Raw genomic sequence first — 19,171 nt, 5'->3', positions numbered from 1 at the left:
CAGAAGCTGTTCAAAGCCAATTGCTACAAAATAGCAAAGGCATGCCTGCAGCCTGGGTGGCCAGGAGTTCCTTATCCCAGAAATACCAGGCAGTCTGGCATGAGAGGCAGGCTCTGCTCAGGAAGGACCCAGGACTGTGGTTGCTGGGCAAGCTAGAAGGGCATTGGCAGAATTGTGTGCAAACCCCAGGAAGAACTGTACTTCAGGACTGGGGGCAGAGTTTGGAAGAGTCACGTTGGGATGGCAGAGGGTTCTGAGGGTCAGGATTGAGATCTCTAGATGTGATAAGTCTAGTGCACTGACTGGCTGTCTCCCAGCAGAAACTTGTCTTCCTTTATCACATACTGGGTTACCCCAGAACTTCCTCATTGTACCCTGATCACAGACTAGAGCCTCCAAACCAAGCAGAACCCAGAGATCATGGGGGAGAAAACAGGGCCAAGCTCTGATAAGAAAACCTTACAAAACAACCAGAAGCAGAAGCAAATTCAAAACAAGGATTGGAGACTTCACTGGGTAATGACAACATCCCCAGCTACATTAGAGAGGATAGAAAGCTAGAAGACATGTAAACCCTCTTAGTTCAGGGCAGGAGCCAACCAATAACTGATGGGGTCAGTAAGAAACTTCCCTGATGGGCAGGTTATCCCATAATTGCCCACTTCAGGGTCCTTGCAACTTCCTCTGAAGCAGCTGGTCTTGGCCATCATTGGAGACAAGACGCTCAGTAGCACCAGCCCCAAGCATTCAAACATCATGGGTCAGGCCTCAACAAATCATGAGATTGGCTTAAAAAAGATAAATTTTAGCTAAAGCTGTTTGGAGAAACTCCAATGGAGCCATATTCGGTCAGAATACGCAGTTCAGTTGACATCTAAACACTTCTCAAAGCTGGGTCAATTTTGCTGGAATTTCCTTTGGGGGGGGGGGGGGGGGGAAGAGGGAGAGGGAGCATTCCAGCAATGTCAAAATGGCCTTTTTCAACATTTTTGGAAAAAAATGTTTCATTTTTTCATTTTGAAATGTCTCTTCAATTTGCTGAGTTCCTTAAATTTTGTTACCTACTATTTGTGTCTTGCAATTATATATTGTAATACAAATAAAAAATGTTAAAATCAAAACATTTTGATTGACCAGAAACAAAAAAAAATGTTTTGGAATTTTCTTTCCTTTGAAATTTTGGCTCCAATTTGGAATGCAGCTAAACGTCAACATCTCAAAATCCTCTAGAAAAATGAACTTCTGACCTATGCACAGCAATAATTTTTGATTCATTTTCTTTGCCTTCTGATTTCTTAGCCCCTCGCGTTACACTCAGGTCACATTTTCCAGATTTTCTTCCCAACTGCTAGGGCTTGAAACTTAGTTTTTTAACCATAAAGTGAGATTTTCACTTAATGACATGAATCCAGGGAGCTGGAGCTTTAAGAAAAAACATCAAACGCTGCAAGACTCATAATAAAACTGCAAGAGCGGGCAACTCTGAAGACTGAGCTGGGTGAGCCACTGGTCTGATTCAGTACAGCAATTCCGATGTTCTTAAATTCCTGTCCTCCCCTTATGAAGCTTGGGCAGGCAGGATGGCCAACACTGTGGGACTGAGACTGACCTTGGAGAAGTAATGCTTGCAGAAGTCAATACTGGAATATTTTTTTTCTGATTCCCCTCCCCTGCCCCCAGATGGAAAGTTTTTCTTTTCTTTCTTTTTTTAGTTCCTTTGTTTACTGGATGTTGGTGGCGTATTCTCAGCCAGACAATCATTCTGGAGATTTCACTGGTTTTTGCTGCTGCTGTCTGACTGCACAGGGCTGGCTTTTAAATGGTCGTCAGACACTGGCCTCTGTCCCATCAATAGTCATAAAGTTGGGGAGATAAAAGCTATCAGTTTTCCATTATGGCTGAAAGCAATACTGTAGACAGCTATTTTCTGAATGCTGGAAATGGAGGTATTTTAACTAGCAGACAATGTACCAGCCTGGAGGGCTGCAGCTCATATAAACAGCCTTGTGGGTATGAGAGGAGGCGGTGAAGTGAACAACGTGCCGCTTGCGCTTTACCTCCAGTCTCTGCTAACGTTGCTCCATTGTGGGCTGGATTGCTGTTACCCAGAGACACCCACTGTGTTCTGTGGATGCCCCAGGCTGCCCCGAATGGGCTAAGGTAAGATTAGAAAAGTCCAAACTGTAGAGGGGCAAACACGGTGGCCAAGAGGGCAGGGACCCAAAATCAGTAACGGCTTCACCCCTGCACTGGTGAAGCTAAATGCTGCCAGAGCAATAGGGATGCTGTTTACTCCCACCATGGCGTGATCAGCTATTCCCCTGCCTAAGACCATCAAAGGCCGTGCCAGCTGACGCAAACCTTGCTCAGGCGGTTGGCTCCTCCTCCATGGCTTTGCCCTTCACAGCTGCACTTCCCCCAGAGAGCTGCAGTAGGCTGCGCTCTCTACCCCTCTGCTAGCCAGCCGGCTGGATGTAAATCTGTGCTGGCAGTGAGCTTGCATACGCTGCCATTGGTGTCTTTCCACAGCCACACACTCTACGAGAGCCACACACTCCTACACTGCCACCTTTGGATTTACTTGTGACCGACACAAATGAAACATTGCAGCCCTCAGGCTGAGCATACATTTCCTACAGGTAGAGAGGATTCATGCACCTGGAATAAAGAGAATAGAAACATGGACTGGATTTCTGTGCCCATCTGGAATTGGCTCTGGGTATAGTTCCCTGGTGGGAGGAGAAGATTTGGAACTGGATTTAGTTTGCTGGCTGGAATGGGCCTGGAAATGCAGCAGCCCCATTTTATAGTTGTGCTGCTCAGGGAGGCTGAAGTGGTGCACTGTCTTTGTGCTGGGGTGAATCACAACTTTGTGGCCTGATCTTAAGAAGTGCTGAGCTGCATCTGTAGCCCCCACTGACATCACTGAGCACTGCCTGGGGCTTAGCGCTTCTGAAAGTTAGGTCCTGCTGAATGACCTAATTGTGATGGGTTTAAAAAGGGCACCCAGGCTGCAGAGCCTGACCTGGATTTCCAAGCCCACCCCATTCTGGGAAATTACGATACGGGACTTGGCTTTAGACATCGGGCATGCTGGGCCGTGTGCTTTAGCACCCCAGAGAGCAGCTCACCTGGAAAATGAGTTTGGATTGAGCTAAAGCTCCCTGGGGCTGTATCTAAGAAAGAAGCTGCTCTGGGCCTGACTCGGCTCCCACACACGTGCCACCTGCACCCTGATGCGACTCTGTGGATTTTGGTGGCGTTACGCCTGGTTTACACTGGGGTGACCAACAAGGAGAACTGGTCCCTCTCATGCTACTGCTGGACACTGAACACCTGTAGACCAGCCTGAGTGCAGCCATCCTGCACCATGCCCCAAGGTACCAACACTGTTTCTGATTTTCAGAGGTGCTAAGTGCCTCAAACTCCCATTGACTTTACTGGGAGCTGCAGGTCCTGAGCCCTTTAAAAAAAATCCAGCCCCTTCATGTTCAATCCAAAGCCCATGGAACTCAATGTAGTTGGGGATTGGTCCTGCTTTGAGCAGGGGGTTGGACTAGATGACCTCCTGAGGTCACTTCCAACCCTGATATTCTATGATTCAATGGAAAGGTTCCCAGGGACTCCACTGGGCTTTGGTGGGGGCCAGACCTCTCCACAAACTCAGGTACTTGGGCTTCTAGCTGTGTATCAACCCATTGCGTGAATGTTGACAGGGAAGTTTGCAGAAAGCTCCCAGGGCCCTTGGGTACAAGCCTAGGCTTTGGAACTGGCTGAAGCGTGTTTATTTGCTTGCACTGTAACGCTAGCAATACAAACAGGTCAGCTGTCCTGTGGTGGCTGGGCGAGTACTGCTTCTCCTGGAGTGCAATGTCCATGCCCATGCCATCAGCATTTCTGATTAGACTCTGTTCCAGGCAGGTTTTTGTGCCTCTGTGCTACTTTTTTAAAGTTTACAGGCTGCAGATGTCTACTGAAATGCAAAATGCCCTCTGCATTATTATTAGCATTAATCCTGCTTATTACGGTAGTGCCTAAGGACCAGCCAAGAATGGGGCCCCACTGTGCCAGGCGCTGCGTGACACAGAGGAGCAGACAGTCCCTGCCCTGAAGAGCTTGCAAACTAACTATGCAGGGCAGACTCAGGGTGGGGGAAGGGCTGTAACACACAAGCAGAGGAAGCAATGGGATGCCATGATTTCTGGGCACTCCCTTGGTTCTGACGCGAGGACTTGGTGCCAACACCTCTCGGATTGGTTATTCCTGAGGGTCGTGAATGGTTTGGGCAAGGGACTCTCCTGCCTGCTGTAGGGTAAAAGAAATCCTAAAGTCCCAGGATCTTTTTGGGAGAATGAGGCAAACAGGCCTCCCTAAGCCATGTGCTAGAACTGTTTCAACCTGCAGCTTCCAATGAAAGACCCTGAACAGCAGTGACCAATCCTAGCCAAACCCTAAAGGAGCAGGACTTTCTGCTAGCTGGGTCTCTGAGTTGCTGTAATTCACACACCACCTCTTCTTTAGTATGGAGCTCACAAACATAAAGGACTGGAGGTAGGGCCAACATGGATAAGTGCTGGGCAAGCTTCCTGCTCAAGCCCTCCACCGATCACCCTTCGCTCTGGACTTGTAGCACCATCCTAGGCCTGGGCTCCTCACTCCTCCTCTGGCTCTGCCAGAGCCTTGACGCCGCACAGAGCTGACACCGCACCATCCTAACCTGCCTCCAATGTGCTATTTGAGGCCCAACACTCCCAAATCCCCGTTCTGAGCACATAAGCTATTGCACCGATTCTCAGCTGCAGCACCCCCTGGTACTCTAGTCCTGGGCTCTTCCACAGCTCTGCTAATGTACTTTAACTCCAACCTGCAGCCATGCTGCTATTTCAGATCTGAGACTGCCGCCTCTACCTGTCCAACTTTCCCAATGCGCTGTAATTGTGATCTGCAGTCAGGGCACCGGCGGTGCAAGAATGTTTCGTGTCCTAGGCGAAACTTCCACTTTGCGCCCTCCCCCCTCCCCGAGCCCTGCGGCAGCTCCCCGCCCCCCCTGCCCTGAGGCGCCCCCCCCCGCGGCAGCTCCCCACCCACCCGGCCTGGGGAGCCGTGCGGCAGCTCCCCACCCCAGCTCACCTCTGCTCCACCCCTTCCCTGAGGCCTGCGGCAGCTCCCTACCCCCCCCCCCCCCGCCCTGAGGCGCCCCCCCCTCCCCCGCGGCAGCTCCTCACCCCCCCCCCGGCCCGGGGAGCCGTGTGGCAGCTCCCCACCCCAGCTCACCTCTGCTCCACTCCCTCCCCGAGCCCTGCGACAGCTCCCCCCGCCCTGAGGTACCCCCCCGCGGCAGCTCCCCACCCCCCCTCTGCCCTGATGCATCCCCCGCCCGGGGAGCCATGCGGCAGCTCCTCACCCCAGCTCACATCTGCTCCGCCTCCTCCCCAAGCACGCCGTCGCTGCTCCACTTCTCCCGCCTCCAGGCTTGCGGTGCCAATCAGCTGTTTGGCGCCGCAAGCCTGGGAGGGAGAGAAGCAGAGCGGGGCGGCGTGCTCAGGAGAGGAGGTGGAGAAGAAGTGAGCTGGGGCAGGGAGCTCCCCTGCATGCCGCCCCCACCCTTACTTGCTGCAGGCGGCCCTCCCCGCGCCCCCCTGCCCCACCTCCTTCCGCCTAAATGCCGACGACGACCGGGGCGGCTGAAGATCTGGCCGCCGCGGTCACCGCCGAAGAAAATGCCGCTCCCCAAATGCTAGTGCCCTAGGCGACCGCCTAGGTCGCCTAATAGGTTGCACCGGCCCTGTCTGCAGTCCCCTTGGCTCTTCCAGCCCTGATGCAACTAACCCAGTCTCTCATTGTGCCTTACTCTCACTTTCTAGCATCTATTGATTTTTCTAGCCCTGTCCCAGTAGCTCAGCCAATGCACCTCTTTCAACCTGAGGTACCCCCTGCTCCTCTAGTCTTGAGCTTCTCTCTCACTTCTAACGAGGCAGGTCAGTCCTTACTGCAGCATTCCTTACTAGCCTAGTCCTGGTTCTCTCACTGCAGCGGAGCTTTCAGTTCCAGCAGTGTGAAGCTGGAATGCCTGGGCATGTACTAGGGTTAATACACTAAATGTTGCCACCAGATACTTGACTTGAAATGCTGGCCAGGATACTGGTGAAGCGAGCTGCACAGTCTCAGCCTATTCTGTAAATAGACTCTGTTCAATGCAGCGTGCCACTGCCTCTTCATTGCTCAGTCTTATTGAAACTGTTCTTCCTCACCAGATGGTTGGATTCAGAGATTTGGGATGTGGAGAGGGGAGGTTGGAGAGGCCAGATCTCTAGGTGCCTTAGCATGAAATCCTGCCACTCCTCCTCATTTATATTATGATGCCTTTTGAAAGGCCCCTGAGAGACCCTCCAGCTCCCAAGCCCTGGCCCTCTCCCGCTCTCTGAGTGCTGAAGAGTGAGAGGAGGGAGCGTTGTGATTTGCAAGGCTTTTTGTGCCAGGAAGCCTTCCCCTCTGCCACTGAGAATTCTGACAAACTCCCTGTGCTGTGTGTCTGATTGCAATGGACAGGTTTTAGCTCCCAGAATATAAAAGCCTTTTGCAAAACACTAACCTCAGCTAAGGGGAAAGGGAAGGGGGGGAAAAAAGCTGATTTCAGCAGCTGCAGTTTGCTGTATTTTTCATCTTGCATCAGCAAGTCAAGACCACAAATAATCTGGTCTTATATGCTTCACTGATGCTGGTACTTAAGAATTTCCCATCCTCTACAGGCTGAATTTCCACAGCATCCAAAGGCAGGGCAGCTTTTAATTCTTCTTCGGTTTCTTTCCCCTTTCCCAATCCTCTCCCCCTAAAACAGTTGGCTTATGGGATGGGGAGAGGGTGATTATTCGATTCTGGCACTGACTATATATAGTATATGTATGTATGTGTATGTATGTATGTATGTATGTGTATGTATATATATTTAACTTGTGTCCCCAGCTTCATATCCTTTGCTAGTACAAGCAAAATGTCATTTATAATGGATGTTTCCTTGATAAACAGCATCGGAGCAGCTCAACTTTTTCATTACAACATGTAATGAGAGTGGCTCAGTGCTGCTGTTTAGCTGTCAAGTTATTCCCCCAGAAAGAAGAAGAAGGGAAAAAATATGTACATGGACTTACCGAGTGTTTTGAAAAACAAATAAAGAAATGAATAGAATAGATAGATTTATATAGTGAGATGGGAAGCAGGCATTCCTGCTGGCCGCCTGTTGGGGACTTTCTGGGCTATGGCATGGTTTAACGTTATCATCTCGACTAGATCTTATTGGGTTGCTTTCCCCACTCTGTAGGCTTGCATTTGGTCGAGTGTCTTTGGATGCTTATATCCGCATGGTGAAGTGGGAAGGAACTCCCCATTGCTCGTTGTCAGGCCACCAGGTCAGCACTCATTTGTGGCTAGTTACACTGTTGCTGAAATTCCAGTTGCCAAATGTTAACCATTTCCTGTTGGCAACTAGAGTTCAGAATACTTGGGTCAGACTACTGGTCCCTCGGCCTACTGCTTCCTCAGTAGGGACCAGTAGAAACCAGTGGAGACCAGCTGAAAGCAAGCCCACTTGAATTGCCACTACTGATGTGCTCTTCTGGTGGGATGAGCCTTTTGATGAGGTCCCAAAGGGTGACTGTGAAGAGGAATCCAAAGGGGGTCAGGCTGTTATCCAACCTGCCCTGTTTTATGCCTGCACTGCTATAGATGAAGGATGCTCTGACTGTCGTGTAAAATTTGTGCGTGATAAAGGAATCCTCCCTTTCCCGTTAAGGCCCCAGACTGAGGTTTAGATATCCCTGGGGGTGAGGAGGGGCCTACACGGTGGCTTCCTTCAGCATCACTCCCTGATTAGTCAGCCTGGTTTGGTACCAAGGGATGCTTGCTATGCTTGAAACCTTCAGCCTTCCTTTGGGTCTCACTCAATCCATCTGCAAGGATTGTCCCTTCCCTGCTGCAGATGGGTATATGGAAAACATGGAGGGCCAGATTCTCTGTTGCCTTGCTCCTTGCCTTGCTGTTCACGCCGTGCCAAAGTAACTGGTCCCAACTGGGACAGCCAGGGGGTTATTTATCCAGTCACCAGTTAAAATTATGCTCAATTTATATTTTCAGTTTACAGTCTTGTAGGGTGAATCTGGCACTGGTTTGAGAGCTCTTGAGAGGGGGGGGGGCAAAACCATTGCTCATCCACACAACAGACGCAGTGTGACAAGCTTCCTCCGTGCTATGCCCCTACAAATGAGTTCAATCTCACTGGAGGGGTCTCTTCCGTGGGGGCGCAGAGGATTTGTCTGCCAAGGTGCACTGAGTCCTTGGTGTGTCGGCAGAGACTTCTAATGATTGCAGAGATTTTTGCAATGCAGATGCCTGTCTGTTGGGAGCAGGGCGGCATCCCGCCACATGAACACTACTGTACAACTGTCAGATGGCAGCAGTGTTGCACCAGTAATGACCTAGGCTGGGTTTGAATTTGTGAGCTAGAGGTGAATGATTCTACAGCCCCTTATGCTCTCCATAGCCAGCCCTACACGCCTAAATGCAAATCTCTGATAGGAACCTAGGAATCTCCAGAGCAGAGCAGAGCAGGGCTCCATCTAGCCCAATATCCTGTCTCTGGTGGTGGTCAGCTCCAGCTGCTTCAGAGGAAGGTGCAAGGAACCCTGCCGTGATGGAATGACCTGCCCCCATAGAAAATTCTCCTCCAAACTCCCAATAACTGATGATTTACCTAACTGTGCTTTAGAAAAATGCAAAGTCCCTTCTTCACTTGACTTCTGCATAGAGGTTGTTGGATCTGTCCTCCTGTGCAATGCTGAAGGGGAATAAAGAGAACCAAAGGAAGTGGTGAAAGAGAGGAATAACAGAAACCTCCCTCCTAATTCATTTCTTTGCACAAGAGAAGTGGCTGCACTACTCAGAAAGATGATAATGATAAAAGACCTCAAATCTTCAGCAGAAACCAGATCAGCATTCAAAGAAAGTTTAAAGAAATCTTTCAGCTCAGTGGCTACCTTGCTCAAGGCTAACCACACTCTTAACACAATAATAAGTCAATTCTCACTGAATAATTAAATAGAGAACCTTCATAAGTATTGACTTAATGTGACAGCCAGTCTATACTGACTCAGGCTTTGCTTATGTAAACACAATCTCTTGTTCAGCTTAGTTAGCAGTTCAATGAAATAGAACATTCCTTCAATTAAAATCAAATGATGTGTGCATTTAATTCTTTCCTTCTCTTACTGGGTAATAATAGGTTTTGAACATAGGCGAGTGGATAAAAAAATCTTTCAAGTGCACTTATCCGTGATGAATCAAAATGTAGTGTCCTAAAAAATATGGGTGATTTTATTTCCTAATTCAAAGACAAAGTGGACTTATCTTTGCAGCCAACCTATTGTCTATCTGACCTAATTTATTCCTCTCTCTCTCTAATCTAATGTACCCAAAATCCTTAGTCCCCTAAATAATAACTTACCTTAAGTTTATCATAAAAGACACAGCTATTCACTGCCTCTAGGTTTAGCTGCTTTTACTGGGTTTAGTTTTTTTGGTCTCCTTTTCTTTCCCCTCCCCCTCTTTCCTTTTATTCATCATCAGCTTCCATTATGACAGGAAGGTTTTTATGAAGTGGCAGGTGTGTGTACATTTATTACAAGATATTCCCTGGCACAGATTTCAGAGCTAAGGTTCAGCTGAGATTTGCACTCAAAGCATGACTAAGATTCCTCTGTGTCACACCATAATGATTGACTTTAGTCTCCAAATCTGGGCCAATAGCTCTTCATGGGCCAAGTGAAATTTCCATATTTTACTTTCTTCAGTGACATATTGATGAGGAAACATGTATAAATGCTCCTCTTGTGGATTTTTCCCCTGCTTCCCTCTCTTTTCCTTTGGACTCCTTTAGCTAACCAACCACAGTCCTCAAAAATGCCAAACTCTGTGTCGCACACATGTTTTCATGGACATGCATTCTTAACAACATCTCAGACATAAACCACTTCTGAACTTGAACAATTAAATGCATAAAGACTCATTCTCCTTATTGGTCATGGTTTTGCCAGGGTTATCTGATGGAACTGCATCATCCATCTAGTGGCTTCTGTTTTCAATAGAAACACATTTTTTTTGCCCTACAAATTTCATTTTTGTGTAAGTTATCTACCCAGCTCTGTTCCTATCTATCTAGGGACTTATACTCACCCTGTTACAGTGGTATCTGAGGACCTCACACTCTTTATCCTCAACACACCTCTGTGAGGCAGGGCAGTGCTATTATCCCTGTTTTACAGAGAGGGAACTGAGGCATAGAGGGGCTAGGTGACTCATCCATGGTTACACCGGCAGGCTGTGGTAGAGCAGGGAACTGAAGCCAGTCTTCTAAGTCCCAGGCTTGGGCCCTACCCAATCTGTCATCCTTCCTTTGACTCCCCACTTGTGCTCTGCGCACACACCCTGGTGAACCCAGGGTGCAAAATGAGCATCATAGGCATGTGTCCTGGAGGACCTTGGAGAGGGGTGAGCAGGGTTGATCGAGGAGCGGGCAGAGTGAACATAAGGGAAGGGGGGTTGAGTGCTGATTTGGGTAGGCTATGCTGAAGGAATAGGTTAGTGAATGAGAGGGGCCACTGCTGAGCGGGGGAAGGCAAGTGTCTGCATAGGTACTGCATGTGAAGGTTTCCCCTGGCATGGCTTATTGGGCCCCAGGGCTCAGAGGGGGCAGAGTCTGAGGAGCCCGTTAAGTGCTGCTGCAGAAGCACAGGGCTCCCTACACTCTCGGCCTCCCATGCAGTCCTGCTCTTCCCTCTACAGATCCCTCCTGAAATCTCAGCCCGGCCTACCAGCTGCGAGTTTAGTGTGTGCCCTGTTGGGGTTGTAGAGCTCTTGGTGAGCGCTTGTCTGTGTGAGGTGCACACTCCCGGGATGCTCTGACATAGCCAACCCTCCCCCTAACCAAACAAAGGCAGGGGGGAGTGGCGCTGGAGGCCGAGCGGAGCGCGAAAGCTCTCAGGCAGCAATGGGGGCATTGCTCTTTCTAGCGCTTTCATCCTGCCTGCCAGGTGGGTGGCTGAAAATCTTCTGCCTCTGGTTGCACTCATGAGAGTTCCATGGTGCATCGCAGCGATTCAGACAGGCACTGAACTGCTGAGGGAGGGGCACGTCAGAGCTGGTGTGCAGACGCCTCTGTCCATTAAAGCCATTTTGCCTCGGTCCTTGTAAAGGGCCCATGAAAATGCGTCTTGAGTAATTTCCACGTTGTGGATATTTTCTGCGTGAAATACTCAAGTGCGTGATATGGTTCATGGGGCAGCAAATTCCTCAAACTGTTCCTGGTGCTGTGCCGAGACCCTGCCAGGCTCTGAGGAAGGAGCACAGTTAGGGCCACTTAGGCACCTTGGTGTCCGTTCTCATGGAGTCATGGCGTTTAAGGCCCGAAGGGACAACCAGCTTATCCAGTCTGACCTCCTGTCTATCACAGGCCACCCACTACACCCCCACGCTAAACCCAACCACAGAAATGAGATCAAAGTGTTACAGCCCTCAGGAGTCCTTGCTGGCTAAAAAATGCTCTGGAAGAGACTTTTAATGCTGGAGTGTGGGTGTCTTGGTGGCACTGACAAACAGCATCCGAAATGCTTACATGAGATTAGGGACAACGGTAACTAGGCAATCATACGCATTAGCATTAGGACCCCCCAATGGTTAGGGTCCTTGCTTAGGGTTCAAGAGATGTGGGTTCTATTCCTGGCTATCCCATTGACTGGCTGTGTGACTTTTGGCAAGCTGATTCCCTTCCCTGTGCCTCTGTTTCCCCTCCTACCATTTGTCTGTCTTGTCTGTTTAGCTCTTTAGAGCAAGGACTGTCTCTCACTCTGGGTCTGTACAGCAATGCGCACAATGGGGCTGTGATCTCAGTTGTGGCCTAATCATAGGTTCGAAGAACGTTGATTCATATAAAAACCAGAATTGCCTCCAAACGTGACCTGGTGTGTGGGGGGGCATTGTGTGACTTAGAGCAAGTCTCTGAGGCCCAGATTCTCATAGGTATGTAAGTGGAATCAATGGGATTTAGGTGCCTAAATACCTTTGAAGCTCTGGGCTTAGTCTCTCGGGTCTCAGTTCCCCATTTGTACAATGGGGATAATAGCACTGCCCTGCCTCACAGGGTGCTGTGAGGATAAATATGTTACAAGATTGTGAAGGGCCTTAGTTTTCAATAGGGGTAATTAGGAGCTTGGAGGTGCAGCAGGGTGGCCAATGGGAACAAGGATATGAAGTAGAAATTACCATATCCGAAGTGGAAGCCAAATTCAAACAACTTAATGGGACCAAACGGGGCAGGGAGATATCTTCATCCAAGAATGTTAAAGGAACTGTCTCATGAAATTGCAAGCCCAAGAGCAAGGATTTTTAATGAATCTGTAAACTCAGGGTCGTACCCTGCGACTGGAGAATTGCAAACGAAGTACCTATATTTAAGAAAGGGGAAAAGAGTGAAAACTACAGACCTGTTAATTTGACCTCAATTGTATGCAAGGTCTTAGAACAAATTTGAAAGAGAGTAATTATAGACCTAGAGGTAAATGGTAATTGGGATAAAGTACAACATGGTTTTGCTAAAGGTAGATCATGCCAGACCAACCTGATCCCTTTCTTTGAGAAGGTAATTGATTTTCTAGACAAAGGAAATGCAGTAGATAGAATCTACCTGGATTTCAGTAAAGTATTTGATACAGTTCCACATTACGGTCAGCGATGAATTACCAACACATGATGTCAAGTATCAGAGGGGTAGCCGTGTTAGTCTGGATCTGTAAAAAGCAACAGAGAGTCCTGTGGCACCTTTAAGACTAACAGATGTATTGGAGCATAAGCTTTTGTGGGTGAATGCCCACTTCGTCGGATGCATGTAATGGAAATTTCCAGGGGCAGGTATAAATATGCTGGCAAGAATCAGTCTGGAGATAACGAGGTTAGTTCAATCAGGGAGGGTGAGGTCCTCTGCTAGCAGTTGAAGTGTGAACACCAAGGGAGGAGAAACTGCTTCTGTAGTTGGCTAGCCATTCACAGTCTTTGTTTAATCCTGATCTGATGGTGTCAAATTTGCAAATGAACTGAAGCTCAGCAGTTTCTCTTTGGAGTCTGGTCCTGAAGTTTTTTTTGCTGTAAGATGGCTACCTTTACATCTGCTATTGTGTGGCCAGGGAGGTTGAAGTGTTCTCCTACAGGTTTTTGTATACATGATGGTTAGAAACCTTCCCCTAATTTCAAGCCTAAACTTGTTGATGGCCAGTTTATATCCATTGTTCTTGTGCCAGAATTGGCCCTTAACTTAAATAACTCTTCCTCCTCCCTGGTGTTTATCCCTCTGATGTATTTATAGAGAACAATCATATCTCCCCGCAGCCTTTGTTTCATTAGGTTAAACAAGCCAAACTCCTTAAGTTTCCTCTCCTAAGGTAGGTTCCCCAGTCCTTTGATCATCCTGGTAGATGACCCCAGGTGTCTGGCTGATGGGTTTTGCCCACATGCTCAGGTTCTAATTGATCACCATATTTGGGGTCGGGAGGGAATTTTTTCCCAGGTCAGATTGGCAGTGGTTTGCTGTTACCACCTTGTCTCTGATATCAGTGACTGCAGGCCAAGTTTTCCAAAGTGACCAATGATTTTGGGTGCCAAGGTTCAGATGTCTTAAAAGGACCTGAGTGCTCCATACTTTCTGACAATCAAGCCCCTTCAAACTGTCCCACGTTGGGCATAGAAAAATGGAGGCACTCCAAATGACTAGTTACTTGGAAAATCTCGGCACTGCACCCTTCCCACCTCTCATGACTGGAACAGCTGCAGGTGACTTGAGCTAACTTAATGTGGTCAAATTCAACAGCGCTCTGCCTGTTTTCCTTTAAAGGACACAAGGAAACCTTAGCCAGGGAATCCCAGCCAAATTGAATTGTCCCGGCCTTTTCGTCCAGAAGGAAAACACATTTCCGAGATGAATTCATCAAAGGGGAAACAAGCTGGAGAATTTTAACTTTGAAATTCAGCATTTGGGTTGGGCTCATTTGTTCTTTTCTTTTAATCCTTTTTTTGTTCCTTTTTTCTTGGATGGATTTCAGGAAAATAACTTGACAGCCAAGATTTTTGGTGCGCGCTCTCTCTCTCTCTTCTCCTCCTCCCTCTTTCATGGGATTTGACCTCAGCTGCCAGGGAAGCTGACTCCAAAGCAGGTCTCAGATTTCTAGGCAAAGACTGGCCAGGCCCACCTGCTGCCTGGAGTTGTGAGCAGCAATTTGGCACGAGTTCCCCGCATTGCTGCTAAAACGGACTTGGCTCTGTCTCTCTTCACCGAGGCACTTAAAGGCAGAAATCTGAGAAGCCATGGGACTGTTCCAAAAAGGTTTATTCCTGGCAGTTAGAATCTCATCCAACGACTGTGAACTCATTGTCTATAACGGAAAGAGTGACATCTGGCTTGGATATTATGGAAAGATTACCAGCTGGCTTGTCATGTATTATGAAAAGAATAACATTTGCCTTAGAGGATGCTACAAGCCAGGAGCAGGGCCCCGGGGAGTGGGCTGACAAATTTCCATCACGCTTGGTGATGAACTTGCCACAGTTCTTTAAGGGAATTGACATAACTTTGTCTCTAATTCTGGGAGAGGGAGATGCTATCATGAACTTTATTTATCTCCTGAGGAAGGGCGGGGGCGGGGCTGGGGGAAGCAAAGAAGGAAGGAGCTCAAGTACCTTCTTAGCACAAGTATGTTGAGAAAGCATCAGAGTTTTTCTGCAGTGGGGCAGGTCCCCCCTTGCCTGCAGATTGGCAAGAGGTTATGGGGGCTTTTAAGGCCAGATCTAACCTCACTGGTGTCAGTGGAAAGGGTCCAATTAACTTCAGTGGGAGCTGGATCAAGTCCTTAGCCCAGGACTCCAGATTCCTAGGGTAGACTAGACTCTACGTTCTTAGCCTCCCTCCCTTCTCTCTGCCTTGTGCATGGGGAGGCATTGCTGCAGCCCCTAGCGACATACAACCTGCAGGGGGTATGAATGCCCTAGGAGGAGCATGCTCAGAAGTGGCCTCCTGTCCATGGGAACCACATGCTTTCCAATGCATAGTTCAGCTGTGCCAGCTAGTGTGAAAAAGAAGTGGGGGGGGGCACCCACTTTGGAGCGTCTCACATCCCTGGCGGCACTAACATTCTCCCTGCTGCTTGCACTCATGTAGCCTGATTCTAAGCTTGCTTGCACTGAGTCCACACCAATGCAGCGCCACTTCAGCGGAGTCACTCCTGATTTACACCAGCACATCTGCAAGGAGAATCAGGCCCCCAGGGAGCTCAGGGACAGGGACTATTCCCTGCATAGGTGGGCAATGGGTTTAGAGCTTCTTACACCACCCCTTTGCCCATCCACCAGAGTCAACACTCCGCAGCGCTCTGTCCCCTGCAGTCTAGCTACAGCTTTGGATATCTCCTGCAGGGTGGTTTATTCCTTTGCAGCAGGGCTGGAGTGTTTAGGATGGGCACTGAGGACAGGAGTCAGGCACAGGCACAGGCTGGACATCCATGGAGGTCAGTCTGGAGGTGGTAATAGCAACACCAAGGGCAATGGGTGCTGGAAGAGAGGTGGCAGATGTGGGAGCCGGGTCTCCCCTGCTCTGGATTCACGTGGTCTGCGTCTCATGTTACATCATCAAAGATGGGCTCAAGCTGCCTGGATGCTGAATGGCCCAGAGCTGGGTGGCAATTGGGATTCAGGGATTTGGTCTGGCCCATTATGAAGATAGGGGCCATTTGGGAAATCCAGATCTGGGTGCAGATTTTGCACAATCCCTGCAGGGCTGGTTTGGATCTAGGTTTCTCTTCCAGGATCATCTCTAATAATAATTCTTTGCCCTTCTCTAGTCCCTGTCCTTCCTGGATCTCCAGGCACCTTGCAGGCATGCTATCTGTGCTTTTGCATTGGTGCCCATCACCATAGTACATTAATGAATTAACCCTCACAAATGCCCCCCATCCCACCCCAGGAGGTAGTAGTATCCCCATTTTGCAAATGGGCAGATTGGGGTGCAGAGAGGTGAAATGACTCACCCAAGGTCGCCCAGCAGATCAGTGGCATAGGGCAGGGAATAGAGCACAAGTCCTCTGAGTCACAGTCCCCCCTATTAGCACCCCCTTGAGCAGAGCACACACTCCAGCTGTGAAATGTAAGTCCCAGATGTAAGCGGTGAGTGGCACCCAGCCTTCTCAAGTGCTAGCAGCAGTGGCTTCCCGAGCAGCACTGTGTTCTTTTCTGACCCTTGCCAATGCTCTTTCTCCGGGGAAGGCAGGCAGGGCTCTTCACACCCAGAGCTGACAAAGCTCACAGCTGGTTGCATTCAATGTCTTCGACTCTATGGGGTTGACCAGATGCTCTGTAAGGTGGCTCAGCCCTGGTGTTCTGATTTCCCCCTGGGATGCTGTATCCACAGTTTTCCATTCCATTGGTACTGGGCTTTGTTGCTTATCTTTCCCTTCCGCATCTATCCTGGCATCCCTTCTCCTTTCAGCTGCCACTGCTAAGCAGGACCTGTTTCTGTTTGCAACCTGCCTGCTGTTGTATATCCGGTTGTACCACTAGCAAGAGCAAACCTTTCCTCCTTTCTCCACAGATGCTGCCTTTGGAGATTGATTTGTACCAAAATATGTATTCAGTTAGGGATAGAAACCCCCATGCTTCATGGCATTCACCAACCTCTAATTAATGGGGGTCAGGAAGAAACTTCTTGTGGGGGAAGATTACCCCATAATTGCCTACTGCAGGGTTTCTTGCCCTTGCCTCAGAAGCAGCTGGTCTTGGCCACTGAGAGAAATGGGGTACTGGGCTAGATGGACCCCAATTCTGATCCAGTCTGGCAATCCCTGTGTTCTTTCTTGTGAGTTTCCCTCTTACTTTTTTGTGTGTTTGTGAACAGACCCTCATTCAAAATTAATTGCAGAACAATTATTGGTCTGTGGGTTCTTAATGAGCAGCTCTTCATGACCGTTCAGTATTCAAACTCTGAGGGTATGTCCACACTGCAGTTGTAACTTCCACCTTGGGTAGATGTACACATGCTAGCTTTGATCAAGCTAGCATGCTAAAAATAGCAGTGTGGCCGGAGTGGTGCTAGGCAGCAGAAGCAGCAGCTGGCCGTTTGAGTACAATCCCATCCAAGACCCTAGGTGTGTACTTGGGTGGTTAGTCCATGCCTCTGTCCAGACCATTAGTAGACGTGCATCTACCCAACCTGGAAATTACACCTGCAGCCGCAGTGTAGACATAGCCTGAGATACTGTCGTGCGCCCCTAGGTCACATGGTGTTGACTCCATTCCCTGGTGGGAGGAGTGTAACTCTTACAATCAGATTTCCAGCGTGAATGGCTGTGTTTGCAAATTCAGTTTGCTTTATCCTCATCTGGGGTGAACTGGCATAATCAATGGAGCTACACTGGTTTACATCAGGGGAGGATCTGGCCCTCCAAATTTGCTTCCTATGAATATTCTCCTAAATTTGGCTGTTTCCTTGAAAGTACCTTTCTGCTAGAAAATTTGCAGAAAGGGTGAAATCTTTGTAGAGGGGTGGCACAACTTTCCTTCCCCTTTTAGGGTGTGTCTTCACTGCAGAGTTAGTCCAGTTGATCTGCATGGCCACCTGAACACGTGTGTTAGCCTCATTCGGGTGTGAGCACCTACGCTGCAAAGCCCTATCTGAGTTACTTTGAGCAGATATTCTGATTTTTTCCCAGCCAGCTGTCAATTATGGGAGAACTTGTCTGTCCTACCGGGGGAATTATGGGAAGACATTACAGGACTATCAGCACTTGAGTGATTTAGCCTGTGTCCTCATTGCAAAGCAGGCGGGTTCTAGCCCAAGTGAAAGTGTAGCCTGGGTTCTACCCTGCATCCCCAGCTGGGCCAGGTAGCCCAGGCTTGAAGCACCTCCAGACCTGGGTAAACGGTTTTTGGGTGTGGACTGTAGGGAGAGTTAGTGTAAAACACTGGTAAGAGCCTGGATTAACTCCTCAGTGAAGACACACCCTGGGGGGACTCAATCCTGCAAGGTTCTGAGTGCTCCAAAGCCAGTCCAATAAAGCACTTAAACACATGCCTGACTTTAAACACATGAGTTGACTTCATTGAGACTCTACATGTGCGTAGGTGCTTTCCTGGGTATGGGATGGAATGCTCAGAGCCTTGTAGGCTGGAGCCCAGGGCGCCTGTCACTGCTTTGATTCTGCTGCAGGCTGTGGAAAAGTGCCTTTCCCTTTGGGAGCGTAATATCACAGACCAGGGAAATAAACAAGCAGGTTTACTGAAGCCTAATCTGCTGCATTGTGAGGAGGAGTGGAGTGCTATCAGGTTAGCTTTGCCTTGGATTTACGAGTGGCACTAAAACAAAAGAGCTGAGCATGACAGAAAGGAGAGGTTTGTTTCCAACAAGGAGAGGGAGCTGGCTCTGAACTGGGGGTGAGGAGAGGGTGGGCTGATGTATGCATTGACGTCCTTCCCTCCTGAGGGCTGACAACATGTACAGTTCGCTCACTGAAGGGTGGGGGAGTTGGATCAGGGGCCAGGCCGTTCCGATTTGCTTTTGTTCTCACATTTTCCACAATAGAAGAGGGAATTAAAACCCACATCCGTGGCTCCTGAATGGAACACTCCTGACATGCAAGCAGCACGCACTCCTCTCTCTCAGGGTCCGTCCACACTGCAATCTGAAGTGTGATTGTGCTAGCTTTACACACGCTAGCATGGCTCAAAACAGCAACGTAGGTGCAGCGGCGCAGGCTGCAGTGTGGGCTGCACAAGCCCACCTTGAACACTGGGTACTTATTCACATTGCAAAGCCCACGCTGCCACATCTCCACTGCTAGTTTTAGTTATGCCACTGTGGGTACGTTCACCCCAGCCGCAATCCCACCCCCAGCTGCAGTGTAGACGTACCCTCGGTTGGTGTGTCTGCTTGCAGCATGTCGGAAGGTGTTAGCCAGGAGATGGAAGCCAGGGAATTGGTAGCTAAGTTGCAATAAGAACAGGAGTATTTGTGGCACCTTAGAGACTAACAAATTTATTTGAGCATAAGCTTTTGTGGGCTACAGCCCACTTCATCAGATGCATAGAATGG

At 49.0% G+C, this 19,171-nt stretch overlaps 1 protein-coding gene across 1 annotated transcript in view; it reads left to right on the top strand.

Annotated features, from left to right (window-relative positions):
- GFRA2 (GDNF family receptor alpha 2) overlaps positions 1–19,171 on the top strand; it is an 88,251-nt gene that overhangs the window by 44,887 nt on the left and 24,193 nt on the right. The window lies entirely within an intron of this gene.

This window comes from Emys orbicularis, chromosome 2, assembly GCF_028017835.1.
Source record: "Emys orbicularis isolate rEmyOrb1 chromosome 2, rEmyOrb1.hap1, whole genome shotgun sequence".
Classification (NCBI taxonomy): Eukaryota; Metazoa; Chordata; order Testudines; family Emydidae; genus Emys; species Emys orbicularis.
The sequence above is the reverse complement of the archived record's forward strand: the minus strand, read 5'-3'. Positions and strand labels throughout refer to the sequence as shown.